Source organism: Corvus kubaryi, unplaced genomic scaffold (genome assembly GCF_017639235.1).
Source record: "Corvus kubaryi isolate FWS band 111438036 unplaced genomic scaffold, C.kubaryi_AGA036_p1.0 37398, whole genome shotgun sequence".
Taxonomy (NCBI): Eukaryota; Metazoa; Chordata; class Aves; order Passeriformes; family Corvidae; genus Corvus; species Corvus kubaryi.
The window spans coordinates 3,629,767-3,647,320 of record NW_024581137.1 but is presented as its reverse complement, the minus strand read 5'-3'; the positions used below and the strand labels follow the sequence as shown (position 1 = coordinate 3,647,320).

Here is a 17,554-nt window from a genome sequence, read left to right as displayed (position 1 = left end):
TAGGCAGACCTTGCACTATTGGTCACCTCACAATATTAACTCCTAATCTTACCATTGTAGAGGGATTCCTTATGGAACAGGGGCATATGATACCCCTGGAAAGATTGGACAACCCAGGGTTGATGAGGAAAAGCCCCTGAACAGGCCCCTGGCTGCAGGCTGGCCTGGAAAGCACCTGGCTGGCCTGGAAAGCACCTGGCTGCAGGCAGCCCTGAAAGTCCTTGGCAAGTTATGCACTGGTTGGCTCCCCTGCTGATTAGAGGCTGTCTAGAGGGACTGGGTGTGACTCTTTGCAAAAGTAGATATAAGTTGGCATAGTTGAACAATAAAGGGAGAACGATGCTTAATCGTATTGGTGTACGTGTCGTCACTCCAGCCAGCTCTCCAGACTCGGTCCCTAACAAACCATGATTATAAATCATACACAAAAGGCAGATGGGGACTGACATAGGCGTGCACTTCATGAATTTACCAAAGACTGTGAACCAAATGCACAGTTTTGGAATGCCCCACTTCTTGAGAGTGTTTCACTTTTAATTCCAGGTGTTGCAGCAGCCAAAGCCCGTGCAACCTTGCGAAAGCTTGGCTGTTGGCTGACCCAACAAACTAATGCAACTTCTATTGCTCTTTCTGGCCTTTTGGCAGATGTTGATTCTGTACACCATGCTACTTTGCAAAATTGTGCTGCTGTTGATTTTTTGTTGTTAGCCCACGGTCATGGATGTCAGGATTTTGAAGGAATGTGTTGTATGAATTTATCTGATTATTCTCAATCTATACATGTGTCTTGGGGTGACTTTATGATGTGTATCCCATATTGCTGCCCTATGCCCAGAAATTAATTTTGTGTCTTTCTATGCCTTTAAACTGAGGCTGAGAGGGGGGAGAGAAAAAGACGAACAAAACTTTCAAAGCAGTTTGCAGTTTGTTTTCATGTTTCAAGGACACAAAGATATACACACAGACTCTGCTCTGTGTTCTGCTGCTGCAAGAGAGAGGACCAGGAGGAAACACTGCTTGCTTTCCAACCAGTTTTCAGCCTTTTTCTCTGGAGAGAGATGGAGAGCTGAACTTTTGTTTTCCTGGGACTTCGTTTTTTTCCTTCTTCTCTGCTGGACGGTTTCAACATCAGAATACATTGGGAGGACTTTCCACCGAGGCCTTGGCCCTGGAGGTGTGTTGGAATTGAAAAAAAGTCCGTGAACTCCAGCAGGGGGAGAAATTGCAGTCCAAAACCAATGTGGTTGATAAAAGCAAGCTCCATTTATTAGCTATCTAAAGGCACTTATATAGTATACCAGCTTGTTAACTCTTAAATGGCTTAAAGCTTATCAAAGCACATTTCTACTTCTATATAATTGGACTTACATTGGCAAGCTTCTACAGTTATGTTATGATTAAAAGAATTCAGAGTTCACCCTCCTCCCTCCGGGTCTTATCTCCACAGTTGTACCTTCTCAAACTCCCTTCTTGTTTCTCAGGCTTGTTTCTCACACAGGGATTTTTCTCATGCAGAGTTTTTTCTCACACACAGGCCTTTTGCTTGCAGGCTCTTGCTACAGTTCTTTTATTGATCCCATAATTCTATCAATGATCCATGTCCCTGATCCTCTAACATTCCCAACAGAGGTGGGCCCACCACCACATCCCAGCTCTGAGGAGGAGGAGAGAGGCTACCTACAGAAGGACTCTGAAATTTTCCCAGGTTTTTCTCTCCACAGAGAGAGGTTTTATTATTTAGCATTATTATCCTTTTCCTGCGTGTTTGTTGAATAAATAGTTTTTGTCTCTTTCACTTTCCTTTGAGGAAAATTTATTTTTTCCTGAACCTGGTGGGGGAGGGGTGGTTGTAACCTGCCTTCTCTCAGAGGATATATTTCCAAATTTGCCCAAACTGGCACAACATGCCATATGCTATACAGCATTCAGAAACTGGAGGAAAATGTTAATAAACTGCAACAGGATGACAGAGCGGATTGGCTAGGTCAACTGTTCCAGTGTTTGAATATCTCCAGATGGGCTGAGAGGCTATTGCAATTGGGAATTTATGTATTGGGAATATTTTTGTGCCTTTTTATGATTGTGCCTTGCTTATTGCAATGTATATAAAGAATGGTTAGTAATGCAGTTCAGCACGAGCTGTATGTAGAACAGAAAGGGGGAAGTGTTGCAGAGTAGAATGAGTTAAAACTGCACAGCTGACTTACTGAAGTTGGTCCAGCAGGAATAATGAGAAATAAGAACTGCAGAAATCACATCCTTCTACAAAGAACAGAACACTCTGCTGAAGATTATGGAACATCCTGCTGTGATAAGCAATTGTGTAAAAGAAGAAGTAACATTGTGGCTTGCTATGCATTAGCTAGCACATAGACAGAACAAGTGGAAATTGTTATGCAGACGCTAAAACAGTATAAATATCAGTGCCTTTTACTAATAAATGTCCTTGCAGTATCACTGCTTGGTCTGTGTTTCAATCGCTGTCACTGTATGGAGTCAGACAATACTGGAAACTCTATCTAAAGGAATTTTATTATAAATATAGGGAAACTTATATTATATACTTAATTAAGGCAACTGGATTTCTATTAAGCAATGAGAATAAATGTTTAGGCAGCTATCTTTGAAATTTTATCCTTGGTGTAGAGGATACATGAGCAAAGCAATGCCAGTTCACAACACAAAATACTTAAATGTTTCATAATTTAAATTTTAGCTTCACTTGGCAGATTATTCTTCAGCACTGTAATTCCCTTTGATGTACTTAGGTAAACTTTATCTCAAACTACATTGAATTTGAAAGAAATATGTAAGCAAAGAAGCAGCCATAAGAGGAGGCAGTGTTCAAGAATAAATTACTGTCAAGGTCTAGGTTATATGAGACAGTGTGACATTTAACTGAACTGCCTCTTGAAAACAAAGGTAACATGAAGGTCTGGAGTCACACACTGGAGCATGACGCACAGTTGGATTCACTGCAATATCCATCCCTTCCAAAATATTGCAACAACTACCATTTTGATCAGTCTACACATACAGCATAAGTGTATATTTAAAAATAGCAGCCTGATCAGTGAAACAGGGATTTGGGCTGAAGTGTTTTCTTTTTAGATTTTTTGTTTTTCACTTTTAAAGCAGGTCATAGAGCTTTCAGTAGTTTATGAGCTACTTAAGTGCTACATTGATATCAGTATTAATGTCTTGTCTCAGTATAGAATACAGCACTGGCTAACATGCCTTGTAGAACTTGCTTTTTTAGTACACACGCACACAGACACACAGACACACAGACATACAGACAAGTTCTCATTTTACAGCTCCAAGCCAAACACCTAGATTCTACCACAGATTTCTAGCAACCTCTTCACCAACAACTCTGAAGACATCAATAGAAAAGTAGTAAATTTACCTGAATTGGTACCAGGAATGCTAGAGCAAGGGTTTGCAAATGTTGAATGAAGAGCTGACAAGGCTCTCCTGAATCTCAGGGTGGCAGTGTGATAGATTCTTTTGGGGAACAGCCTCTGATTTCCCTTCCTTCAAAAGAAATGGTTTTTCTTTACATGCTGAAAAACACAGGAAAAAAAACAATGCATGGTAAGTGAAGACAGATGAAGGAATCACTCCAAATCTTCACTAGTGGTCTAAACCAACTTGTCTTGGGGTGACCTTATGTTGCAATTATTAAAGGATCCGGGGCATGGACCATTGATAGAATTATGGGATCAATAAAAGAACTGTACAAGCAATAGGCCTGCAAGCAAAAGGCCTGTGTGTGAGAAAAACTCTGCATGAGAAAAATCTCTGTGAGAACCAAGCTGGGAACAAGAAGGGAGTTTGAAAAGGTACAGCTGTGGAGATAAGACCCGGAGGGAGGAGGGTGAACTCTGAATTCTTTTAATCATAACATAACTGTAGAAGCTTGCCAATGTAAGTCCAATTATGTAGAAGTAGAAATGTGCTTTGATAAGCTTTAAGCCACTTAAGAGTTAACAAGCTGGTATACTATATAAGTGCCTTTGGATTGCTAATAAACGGAGTTTTGCTCTTATCAACCATATTGGCTGGTCTGCAACCCTCTCCCCCCGCCGCAGGCTCCAGGCCTCTCGTCTTTTTACAATTCCAACAACCTTAGGATGTATATCCCATATCGCTGCCTATGCCCAGAAATTAATTTCTGTGCCTTTCTATGCCTCTCAACTGAGCCTGAGAGGGGGAAGGAAAAACTGAGCAAAACTTTTTCAAGCAGTTTGCAGCTTGTTCAAGGTCACACACAGATAGCAATTTGTTTCCCAGCTGTGGCAGGGGAGGGAGGAAGCACCTGGCTGGCTGCTCTCAGGACAGTTTTTTTTTGGCCAGTGGTTCAGCTGGTTTTTTCTCTGGAGAGAGACTGAGAGTTGAATTTTTTCCTTCCCTGGAATTTCGGATTTTCTCCCTTTTCTACTGGACTTCTTGATTGCTTTAACATCAGAGCACATCGGGAGGACTTTCCACCGGGCACAGAGGGCCTGGCCCTGGGCCAAGCCCCAGCTCCGAGGAGACCAAAGGGAGGACTCGAACACTTTCCCAGGTTTTTCCCCCACAGCTAAAGATTTTAATATTTAGCATTATTTTCCTTTCCCGTGTGTTTGTTAAATAAATAGTTTTATCTCCTTCACTTTCCTTCGAGGAAAATTTATTTTTCCTGAACCTGGTGGGGGAGGGGTGGTTGTGCCTTCTCTCAGAGGATATATTTCTAAATTTGGCCAAACCAGAACACAACTGATTAGTGTAGACACAGCCCTCATGATGGCCATAAGCTTCCTCAGAAAGAAGACAAGACAAGCCACTAATCTGCCACACAGCCCTGTCTGACTTGATGTTTACCTGACTCCTCAATCTAGATCACAGATCAGCAGTAATCCTATATTCAAATAAGACACTAGAACATTGGTATGTAGAAAGAAAAGGACCTTTCTGAGGTTGCTTTTCTTATTTCTAAAAAGGCATGGTTTTGATATCTCACTGTTGCTGAGAAATACTTTAAAAGAGAAGATGTGTATATAAGCCAGTCTCTAAAACTGCCCCACAAATAAACAGCTTCCAATCTTCAAATTTTCTAGTTTTCAACAGCATCTTGGCTGAGTTATCAATATTAAATATAGCAACCCATGCGCACAGGCTCACGTAAAGTGTCAACCGTACTGTGGATGCTTTTTATCTTCTTCCTCAGATAGTTTTCCTAGTCCAACCTAATTGTCTGTGCCCACAAGTCCTCAGCATACCTCCAGCTCCTCAAGATCCTAATGGTGAGCTGGATTATTTTGCAGACTTTGTGATTAAAATGTTACTAATCAGCTATCACACTCTCGCTGCAAGGTAGCCCATTCATCTTTCTACATGTACGCAGCAGTAACTACCACAATCTTCTTGCAGTAAAACCAAAGAAACCCACATAAATGTCAGAAGAAGAAAATATCTGTTTTGCTGATAATTTATTTTAAAATTTATTTCCTTGTTGAATGAAAAATGCAGCTAAATTCCTTTTTTAAATCAAAGTAGGTCATGTTTCTTTCACAAGTATTTTGAGAGGTAATCAAAGATAATTCCTTTGCAAGGAAAGATAAAACCATATTAGATTGACAAGTCTCACTTCCTGCTGATTCAAATTTATGTTCAATAAAAGAAGAAGATTTTTGGTCAATCTAAAAGTTTCAGAAACTTACATAAAAAGCTGCATCAGGATGCACTGGCAAAGTGACCAACCACTATCTTACAATATGTCTAAGAAAACTGCATATTCATATGTTCATGCATATGCTAGCAGTATTTTTCAAGACGAGCATAGGACTACTCCTTACTAATGTAAACATAGCCAGAGTATGAGAGGAAACCCAAATGATAAATAGCTGGGAGCTCAAGCGAATCATACAGTACTCTGGTTCACAAAGATAGTACTTTGCAAGTTTATTTCTATTGGATTGTCTTTAAGGAGAAGATGCAGAAGAATTGGTAACTTCAGTCTCTCTTTATTCTCCAAAGACAATGAATTCTTCATTCTTGGCTAAGTTTAAAAGAATTCCAGTGCAGCAAATAAAGAGCAATGCCTTACAAAAAGCCATTCCTGACACTAATGGAGAAATGAGGGGACTGATATAACCTCCAATATATTCAGCATTATTGTAATGAAATAAAAAATTTTGTTATCAAAGTGTGAAATGGCTGCATAAGGACTTTTTATTATTTAGTTAGTTAGTTAGTTAGAGCCAGAAACACTCCTTCAGATATGATGTCTATCTCCACATTGCCCTAAGATTTTCCTTGATTGTCTGGCTGGACAGTATGCCATTCACAGAAATTTTTAGGTACTCTAAACATTTTGATAATTTGCTTTATTATCTCTTTATAATCTTCTTCTTTTGTTAAAATATCAGCAACATTTTAAAACACACAAATGTTTCTATTATTTTTGTTTCATCTCTTGTGAAGATCAAACTGTGAGAGAATAGGTCTAGCTTTGATATTAGGTAGAAATTATTTTCTGTGAGGATGGTGAGGCACTGGAACAGGTTGCCCAGAGAAGGTGTGGATGCCCCATCCTGGAAATATTTAAGGCCAGGCTAGATGGAGCTCTGAGCAACCAGGTCTAGTGAAGTGTCCCTGCCTATGGTACAGGGGCTGGAACTGGATGATCTTTAAAGTTTCTTCCAACCCAAATCAATCTGTGTTTCTGTGTTTATATGTAGTGCTTTTTTAAGGCCAGATAGTACTTGTACAAGTCTGCTGGAACCTACATACTAGTCGGTTAGTTCTTCCCACAGCTGAGCAAGTGTACAAACAGTGGTGACACATCTTCCTTTCCCTTCTCACTAGAACCATCCTGGTTAAAGTAAAGGCCACAAAAATAACAAGTAATATTTTCTTTAGCTATAGAAAACAAATAACCCTTTGACACGTGGCTAAAGAGAAGAAATGTAACTTCGGATTTTCTAGCGTCTCCAGAAACACACATTCAGCAATTCTCTCTCTCCTTCTATTTGAGGGCAACACCCTCAAATGAATTTTTCCTGAATTCCCTTCATAGTAGCAATTTCAAATAGTGTGCTTTCCAACAGGCAACTTCTTGAAAATCCCACATTGTCATCCACCTAAATTTCTTAGCATTCCCTGGAAGCATGCTATAATCAGCATTGTTTGTTAGCAGGACAAGTTATGTCATGAAAAAAAATTGTTTCCACCTGTTGGCATGAGAAAGAGGGAATGAGAAAGAAGGGGCAAAATTAATGCTTTTAACTTCATGAACATTGTAATAGACTAGTTTCAAAGGATGGGCATAAACATCTTCCTAATTTAACATGATAATTACTAATTACTTACACTGTCTACCATATTCAACACCCTAATTTGTAAAGTTAAACTTTATTTAATCACCTGATAACTGCATAGCAGTATATTTTTAAAAATGCATATCTTTGGCACAGGCAACATTTAGAAGGTCTTTATCTGTTTTCTTCTGTTCAGCCAATAGAAGGAAAACAACAATAAATAATGCAATGTCAAGAGATTAAAAAATATTCTTCATTATTTTGGTTTAATCTTTCTTTCCATTGGCTTAAATTTTGTTTGCCTATCTCTTCCTGAAGGAATCATACCCCCCCCGCCTTTTCCTCTTGAAGTTTTTTTTTGGACTTTCACCTTTGGCTTACCTAAAGATGGACTGAAGTAAATCAACAAATGGGATACTTAAGAAATATGCACCTCTTTTTTCTTTCATGGACCAGCCCCCACATTAGAGTTTATTTCTTGAAACTGTATCTTTATGTTAATAGAAGTAGTACTACTAAAACTATTCATCTGTTGGAGAAACACCAAGATTTTTTTTTTTTTTTTTTAAGGCTGTACAAGAATCTGAACATTTAAAACAAATTGAAGCAGGAAATACCATATGGTGTGAAATGGTTGTCAAGTTCTCTTTCAGTTAGTGCACTCAAAGTGACAACTAAGTCTTTTATCGAGTGACAGAGAGAAATGTTTTCCTCAGCTGAGAATTCCTTTCAGGCCATTAACAAGACAGAGGTCTGAAGTGCACATAAATCAACTTCTTCTCTTGCCTGAAAAGGCCCTGCTTCCATTTCACTCCAGTCATTAACTCCAATAGCAGATCTTTCTGGTTTGCTCAGATGTCACTGTGGTCGCGTGACCATGAGTGTGCAGATCCACCATTGTGGGCCAGTCAATGCTATCGTTTCTTTAGGCACAAGGTGCATTAGCTATGCTCAACATATGATGCATCAAATAGAGGCAGTTCCATTATCCTTATTAAAACAAAATCTTTCCTTTCCAGATCCCACCTGTAGCTATTTGCAACACTATTGTACTCTATTGTTAGAATGAAAAAAACAAGCAAAATAAAATTCACAACTAAATTTTAAAACAGCCTCCATGCAAAACTTATTTTTATTCCTGCTTGCTGTTACTGACTGCTACATCATAGCCATCTAGCTGCTGCACATTTTATTCCTATTATCATCATTCAGTGCTATTAAAATGCTACTATTTTGTTGTCCCTCATCTTTTCCCGTTAAAATATGAAGATAACACTCAACACAAGTGGGAAGGCTACATTTTGCTGTCAGGGAATAAATACTCATTACATGACATAGTATTTTTCTTACATGAGACGTGAGTAAAACCCTTATTGCAAGAACTTCACAGCATGCAACAGGCATATGAAAAAGTATGTCTGAAAACTGCAGTATTTGGACCTGTTGCTGGATCTCTGGCTTTTCTTCTGATGAAACAGCCCCAATGCTGAGCCTTTCTGGAAATAAGAAGCTTTAAGAAAAGAAGAAAATGCAATAGTGTATGCACCTGAAAGGAACCAGGTATGCATGATTACTTCTAGAGACTTTTTCCAGCAAAATTTTGGTCAATTCTTATTTTAGGTGAACACACTTTTCCATCCTTAGATAAAAGATGAGCAGAATATATGACTAAATCAGGAAATGCCTATTGGGGTTTTCAGTGGATCTGAACTTAATAAAAGCACATACTGTCAGATTCATCCCAAGCAAAAAAAAACCCCAACCAAACAGGAACATGCTTGCGACTGTTACCAAGAATTGCTTTCATGGCACTGACTTTACTATCTATACCATACATCCAAATCTCAGTAACCATGATGCTGGTGCTTGTGAACTCTCTAACTTCATCTTCTTAAAGGTATTAAAACCTGGTTGCATTTTTAAAAAAACATATGGTACTGATGAGCCATTTCATTTTGCTATTATCCCTGAGTGTTCTGGAAAAATCATTTCTGTTTAATAGACAGCGAACTGCTCAACCTTCTTTGATGACTCATTAAGTTATTGCAACTCTGCACTCCTTTTTTAAACTAGACTCCTGAAACATTGTTTATAAAGGTCTTTATCTCTCCCCAGTTTAGATGCATGTAAAAGCCACTGCACATTTTTGTGTCACCTAATTTTCAAAAAACCCATTTTCAAACAACCTAACAGATGTCTGTATTTTCCCCTCTAATTACATTCCTTTAGCATCAGCAGCAAAGCTGCTTCTCTTTTTGCACTCAGGGAAGTAAATAACTGTCGACTCTAAGAAGTTACTATATGGTGACAAGATAAATGCTGACATATTAATGGAAATTACTGCAGATGTTTTTTATTTGTGCTTTAAATGGGTTACTGTTAATGACAGCAAAATTCATTTGGCCAAAGCAGAGAACATGTACATATCTTTTGGGGGTTTTTTTGTACAGTGATCAGCTGCTAGCCTGAAAGAAGAGAAATTGAGGTCTTAGACCTGGTTCCAGAAACCACATTGCAAAGTAAAATGGCATTGAGACGGACAGCATCAAAGTGCCTTAGTCATCCTCAGTATTCAACAGCCAGAAAGTTTTCAGAAGAGTGATCAGCTATTGCAGTCTTTAAAGCAACAAAACTATTAATTACTTCCGATCTTTCAATTATTATGAAAATGGACTTTTCACTGTGTTTTAAACTGCAGGGCACCAAACTCCATAAGCAACCTCTGCTTTCAGTGCGGGACAAGTGAGAAGAAATACCATATCTGAAGCATTTAAACTCATTTTAAGGCCCTCATATCTCTTTCTTCCCAGACAATAGTCCAATATTGCCTTTTACATGCTGATTCTTTCATCTCTTGCCTGTAAAATTTTAGTTCATTTTCTCCCAAACCTGCTAGCATCCTGGTCTTACATATCCAAATATTTCTCTCATCCCTTTACCCTTAGAGCAGGGTTTGCTCAGACCAAAGGTTCACCTAACTCTGTGTATTGTAGCATGACACAAATGGCTGACAAAGGACAGGTAACATTAAAGAAAATAACATACAATACTTGACACTAATTTCATTCCAGTCTCATTTTCATGTTATAGAACCATAGAATAAGCTGAGTTGGAAGAGACCCATCAGGATCATAAAGTCCAACTCCTGGCCCCACACAGGACACCCCAAGAATAACACCATGTACCTGACAGCATTGTCCAGATGTGTCTTGAACTCAGACAGGCTTGGTGCTGTGACCACTTCCTGGGGGAGCCTGTTCCAGTGCCCAACCATCCTATGGCTGAAGAACCTTTTCCTGATATCCCACCTAAATCTTCTCTGACACAGCTTAAGGCCATTCCCTCAGGTACTGCCACTGGCTGTAAGAAAGAAGAGGTCAGTACCTGCCCCTCCACTTTCCCTCATGAGTAAGTTATAGACTGCAATGAGGTCTCCCTCATTCTTCTCCGGGCTGAACAAGCCAAGTAGCCTCAGCTGCTCCTCATGAGAATTCTTCTCCAGACCCTTCACCATACTTGTTGTCCTTCTCTGGATGCTCTAATAGCTTAATGTCTTTTTTGTATTGTGGCAGCCAAAACAGTTCCCAGGACTCCAGGTGAGTCCACGCAGTGCAGAGCAGAGCAGAGCAGAGCAGGACAATTGCCTCCCTTGCCCAGCTGGTAATGCTGTGCCTGATGCCCTCCAGGACACCGTTGGCCCTCCTGGCTGCCAGGGCACTGCTGACTCATATTCAACTTTCTGTCAACCAGGACCTCCAGGTCCCTTTCCACAGCGCTGTTCTCCAGCCTCTTTTTCCCCAGTCTATACACAAAACAAGGGTTGCTCCATCCCAGGCACAGAATCCAGCACTTCTCCTTGTTGAATTTCACATGGTTGGCCGCTTCCCATCTCTCTAGTTTGCTGAGGTCTCTCTGCAGGTCCTCTCTGCCCTTGAGGGAGTTGACAGCTCCTTACAGTTAAGTATCATCAGAAAACTTAGTATGCCTTCAAGTCCTGCGGCACAAGGTCGTTAATAAAGATGCTGAAGAGAACCAGGCTGAGGATGGAGCCCTGTGGAACTCCACTAGTGACAGCTCACCAGTCTGATGTCATCTTGTTTACCATAACCCTTTGTGTTTGACCCACGAGCCAGTTGCTCACCCACCTCACCCATGCTGTGTTTATCCAGCTGTGGGCTGGACATTTTGTCCAGGAGGATACTGTGTGAGACAATATTGAAAACTTTCCTGAAGTCCAAAGAGATTACATCAACTAGCTTTTCTAGATCAATTGAGTTACCATCTTACAAAAGGAAACCAGCTTCTACAAGCAGGACTTCCCCCACAGCTGTTCTGGCTGTGACCAATGACTGCATTTTCCGCGAGGTGTTTTTCAACACCTCCCAGAATAATCTTTTCCATTCTTTTGCTGGGCACTGAAGTGAGACTGACAGGTCTGTAGTTTCCAGAGTCCTCCTTCTTGCCCTCCTTGAAAACTGGGACAACACTATTAATGCATTAATGGAAATCAGGCTGCTTCTAATTCTTTCAAGACATCGTAGCTACAATGGAGATGCTGAACATGAAATTGGTGAAGAGATAAGAAAGGAGATGACTTCTGATTTTTTTTGTGAATTAATGCATGCCCATGCTATTCTGCTCCTTTCCCCCTAACAAATGGGCCAAAAGTGCTGCCAGCTATAGGACTTAATGCAACTGCATTCTCTTTCACGTCTGCTTCATCACTCTTCTTTCCAAACATACCCTTTCCTTCTCAAGGAGACAACGAACAGCACTGAAGATAGTATGTGTTGAATGGAATGATAGCAAAACACTGTGGTTATGACACTGATCTTACTGCTTCTAATATTCTTGTTGTTGTCATCATTCATCTTTCTTCCTTTAGAATGTTTTTCTTCTCCATTTACTGATTTCTTCACTGATCAAGCACTTCAAGTCCAGTACATGTGCTCATTAATTTCCATGTTGTACTCAGTGTATTTTAGAAAGGAACAAATCTAGGGAAGATTTATTTAGATACAGCTCCAATTCCTCCATGTAACTTTTTTCTACATTCATCAGTTTTATTTTTAGTAGTGAAGACAATGAACAGTAAATTCAGCACTGGCTTGGACCCTCTCACAAGTCTTTACTCACCTTTGTTGCAGCTAGGAAGGGTTCATTCTAAACTGCTGATAAAGAGTAGGAAGACTCCTATAGGCTCCCTGTTGCTCAGCAATATCATAGGTAAGTTCTCATTTTTCACATGTACAGGAGATTCCCATAATGGAGTTTGTTCTTCATCTGAAATAAATTTCAGTTATAGTCTTACCTTCAGATTAGAGCAGAAAGGCTACCAGGAAGTCATTCCTGTGCATGGAAAATATTTTCATAATTTGTTTTTGAATACAAGTGGGAAAATGCAACTAAATAAGGCCTTAGGAAACAAGAAGTAGTTCAATCATTTTCAGTAGCACTGTTGAAAAAAATTCCTTCTAGCTCCACCTTAAAATTCTTCTTCAAAAATTGTGATTGTAAAGGAGTCACTTCTGGCTAGTCACACTATAGGCTAAGTCTACAGCTTTTCACTTAACCATTTTAATGTCACACTGTTGCTTAATTGTTAATTTTCTCTGTTTCCGGATTTCGTGTTCTTTTACTCAAAGTTTGGATTAAAAGGTAGAAGACCAAGAATTCTTGTTCGGACTTAGTTGTTTATTATATCTTATCTGTAATACAGCTGCACGGGATGTGCCCCCTATTTGGCAGGGTGGAAAAAAAAAAACCAAAAAACCCAACACTATAGACTATACAACAGTTAAGTTCTGCTTGCAAGACTGACAGAACAAAATAACCACGGGTGGTGAAATGACAAACTTCTCCCTACCATTTTTTTCACTCTTGACTTCTTCTCTGGCTGCAAAAATGTAAGAATGGAAACTGCAAGACCCTTCACTTTACATGGCTGACACATCTCACTTAATTGTGGGGAATTTTCTCAGCAGAACAGAAGGAGATATTATATATAAGTATGAAGGAAAAGCAACATAAAAATATTCACACTCTAATTTAAGAAAAGCAAACCTACTTCAAAAAACATAATTTTTCCCTCTGTAAAATGTTTCTTTAGACAAAAAATAAAACAAACCACAACCCAAATAAGAACCACAATCTCAAACAGAACAAGGATTTCCCAACTGACTTAGTCTGTTGATACTTTTTCACTTTTCATGCTACTGCATTTATGTGATGTTTTTGGAGAGGAAGAATAAGGACTTTAACAATTAGCATTAGAAGAAATATAGTCCATGTACACATTTGCTCCTCTTCAAAGGCCTATTCCTTCTTCTCATACATTGTATTCAGTTGTGTTTCCAATGGTATTCCTGTTCCTGAGTATTCCTCAGGAGGAGAATATCAGAGTCAGTGATTATTGTGGGCATATTGGACCAACTAGATACCTAAAAATCCACCCCGATAATGCAGTGAAGAGACAGGGACAGATGCAACTATTAAAGTGAAAGAGCAAATATCTATTGCCCAACTTCTATATTAGAAACTTTCTTAATAATTTGTGGAGATGGACTTGAAGGAATGAAGAAAAAGCCTCACATACTCATCTGAACTTAATTTTAAAAAATGTTTAGACTAAGCATCAGGAGGCTAAAAAAATGTATCATGTTTTTCTGCTTAATATCTGAAGGATGGAGACCAGCAGTGCCCATTCAGTATGCTATAGCTAAATTACACTTATTTGAAACAAGGCAGCAATTCAAAAAGCCAGCAGCAAATTCTCACCTCCATGGATGTCAGCAGATAAATGTTTTCATTTTCACTTTTCAGTTACTCTTATTGAAAAGAGTATTAAATAAATATAAGAATGAAATCAGTGGCCAAGTGTGATGAATTGTACATTCACCATAGCTAAATGTGCTAAATGTTTGACGAAGGAGAGAAATAATTAGTGACATATACATACATTAAAAAAATTTCTTTTGCTCAGGCATGCATATATCTAACATCTGAGTTTGTCATGGCAAAATGTGCTCTCTTTGCTATTTCCCTTCTTTAGCCCTTTACGTGGCTAACCAGGGAACCATGTTCTTTTCCTGTGCCTGTCAAAGAAGCAGTGGCCCATCATTTCACTATCCTCTTTAATTCCTTCAGCTATAGCATGGAGCTATTGATGTTCACTAACTGCTCACTGGGACTTGTATGTAGGGGAACACAACATAATCCATTCATTCACATCACTATTAATATCATTCTTGCATAGGCATAACACCATACACTTATTTCCCAAGCTCTTCATTTGCCTGCTCACAATCAGTCTCTAAGGCATTGTTAATCAGGCCTGAACTGAGAAAATACAAGGAAATTCTTTTGATTGTAAAAGACATATGTATGTATGTATGCATACACATGGATACTCATAGAATTGATATTACAAAATTCACTACCACACAGCATGCAGATATCCTGGCTGAAAGTATATTTTAAGGACTCAGATAAAAGAGACACTTAGAGGTACACTTTAGCACAAGTGTATGCACTAAAAATAGGGAATCTATTACATATTTAGTCTAGCAATCTTTATATTCAGCCTCCAGTACAAAAACTAACTAAACTGCATAAACATCTCTGAACATCTCTAAGAAAGCTGCATATTTACAATAATTAACTAATTTACTTACCATGAGTTACAATCACCTTGATCTGGAAATGACTGTTTTAAAGATAAAAAAGGAGCTTTCTTGAATATTCTGTTTCAGTTTGTTTTATTTTGCTTTGAATTTAGCTGTTCCAGAAATTGCACTTGTAAAGAACTCTAAGAGTTCTAATAAACTAGGCTTAAGAAAAGGACCCCCCAAATGATGAATTTAACTGAAAGTTCTCAAAATGAAAAAAAAATTAAATGCTATTTTTCCTTTTTTTCCCTAGTGAAATGACAGAGTCAGGATATACTCTGACTAAAAGATGAATAACGAAATGGTATACAAAGGATGTACATTTGTTATCAAGAATGCTTTTCCCCCCCATTTATTTTCCTTGCCTACAGTTGAAATACGGTGCTCTTCATCAGTTAGACTACTCTAAGAGAACATCTGAAATCCTGTAAGCAGTAAGAGACATTTCATGTGCAAGGAAAAAATTAACGCCTCCGCATCCTGAATGCAAAATATTTTTTATGTCTACAGGGACCATGATTAGAAAGGTCTCAGTGCAGTATCACTCCATAGCAATGAAGTTTGATATGGATACCCATAGAGTTTGTTGGTCAGTTACTTTTTATGTATTTCCAACCACAGAAGATGGTTGGAGATACTGTTCATTCTATCAGGTGACAAAAGTGAAGTGAGTGAAATGTGACCAGTTCTATAAGCACTCTCACACTTGGGAAAAAACATAAATCCCTTAAATTCTCCTTCTACCAGAACTTAAACAAAAAGCCAGTCATGAAGGTTACACTGAAACACAGAATGCAATCACTACTTACCTGTCTGTATGCAACAAGATATTAAACATCAAAAGCTTTTGGAAAGGTTGGAATTCCTCAGAAGTTTGTTACCTCAGTGTGTAGATCTAAAAATCATAGCTCATGGCTGGATCATTTTATAATTTTAAATCATGAGAGAATGAAAAATAGTTTGGAAACAAAAAAGCATAGGGGAAGTGAACAGATGGATAAAACAGCCCTATAAAAAGATCTGAAAGAACAATCTAAATAAAGAAACATAATGAAAAACCTTTGGATGTGCAGTGCCATCAGTTCCATTATTAAAAAGGATAATGAAGACTTATACCAAAATTTTACCTCCTGTAGTGTAAAAATAAGTTTTCAATGTGCAGAAAAGCAATAATAAGCTGCACTTAAAGAGCAATTCCATATAAAGAGTGCTAAGATGCAAATGAGGGGAGTGGGTGTGGGGGAACACCACCAGTGATTTGTTTTGATTTTAATAAAGTACCTAATTTCTTATCAATGTCATGTTGGTATCTTTGCCTCATGAACACGCTCAGTGCATTGAAAAGGTCATGGAGTTTGTTCATGCCTTAGGGAAGCCATTTCACATCTGAAGGACGTTTGTGAAGATCAGAGGCAAATAAACAACAAAATATGTCTGTTTCTAGTCAGTCAGAACATATCGTAAGTAAGCAGCAAAATTTCCTATGAAGACTGCTGAGCATGGGAAACAGCAAAGACAGGCATGTGTAACTAGATATAAGCATCCAATTACCAAATTTCTAGCTTTCATCAATTTTTCATAATGCAATGTCCCCAAAATATTTCTTTCTCCCCAACTCAAGAAGTGTCCAAGTTATCACAAAGAAGGTGCAATAACAGGGTTAGTTTTAAAATGTGGCCAACAGTGTCTGTGATTTTCTCTATCCCCTGGAGGATTTTTCCTTATTCAACTTAATCTACTCCTCCCTGATCCACGACAAGTGATCTGGGACCAATTTGAAGCAAACCCTCAGCCATTATTAGCACAAAATAACTTAACACCATGGATGGAGCATCTTATTTACACCAGGGTGTCCACCCTGAGGCCTGGACATCCACACAATGTAAACCAGAGTCTAATCTTAGCAATATCACACAACTCTTGGCTTCCAGAAATGCCAAACATTAGCACACCACAAAGAGTCTCAGGGAGTACATCCTAATCAGTAATATATGACAATAGAAATGAGACTGTCAGAAACTTTAGAACTCTTGATATTAATTCAAAATAGATGTCAACATCTTTAGCATTCATAGAATGCTTTCTTCAAACCTTCTAAGAAATAAGTTAGCGAAAGCCAGTGAAAGAATTTTTATATTGTTTCTTTTTCTGTAAATACACTTTAAAATACAGAAGAGCTGTTAGATGAATATGTTTCAGATTACAAACAGCAACTACAGAAAAACAATGTCTCCCTTACTCCACAAACAAGTATTTCATGTATCTGATTTTAATTCTCTCCCACGTTTTCTGAGATTTTTGAAGTTAAGGACTAATGTACTAATGTACAATTATGTCCATATCTATCTACGAAATATGCCACACACATTAAAGAAAGGCATTTAGTCTGCATGTGGTACAAAATTTTGACTCTGCTTTGCAGACAGTTGTGCTTTAGCAGAAGTGCTCTGACATATTTCATCTATTCAAATTCTGTGCACTTGCACATGCACTTCTATCTTATTCATTGTCCTCAGGGGACAGAAAACCCCCTCAAACTTTCACAAGTTAATCAGGTCTTTTGAGTAACATCAAAGACTTTTT

At 38.5% G+C, this 17,554-nt stretch overlaps 1 long non-coding RNA gene across 1 annotated transcript; it reads left to right on the top strand.

Annotated features, from left to right (window-relative positions):
* The first annotated feature begins 261 nt into the window (after positions 1–261).
* On the top strand, positions 262–11,982 carry LOC121671728. The gene is made up of 3 exons (XR_006018587.1): positions 262–366; positions 5,310–5,314; positions 11,973–11,982. It is a non-coding gene; the product is annotated as an uncharacterized LOC121671728 (long non-coding RNA).
* The last annotated feature ends 5,572 nt before the right edge of the window (positions 11,983–17,554 follow it).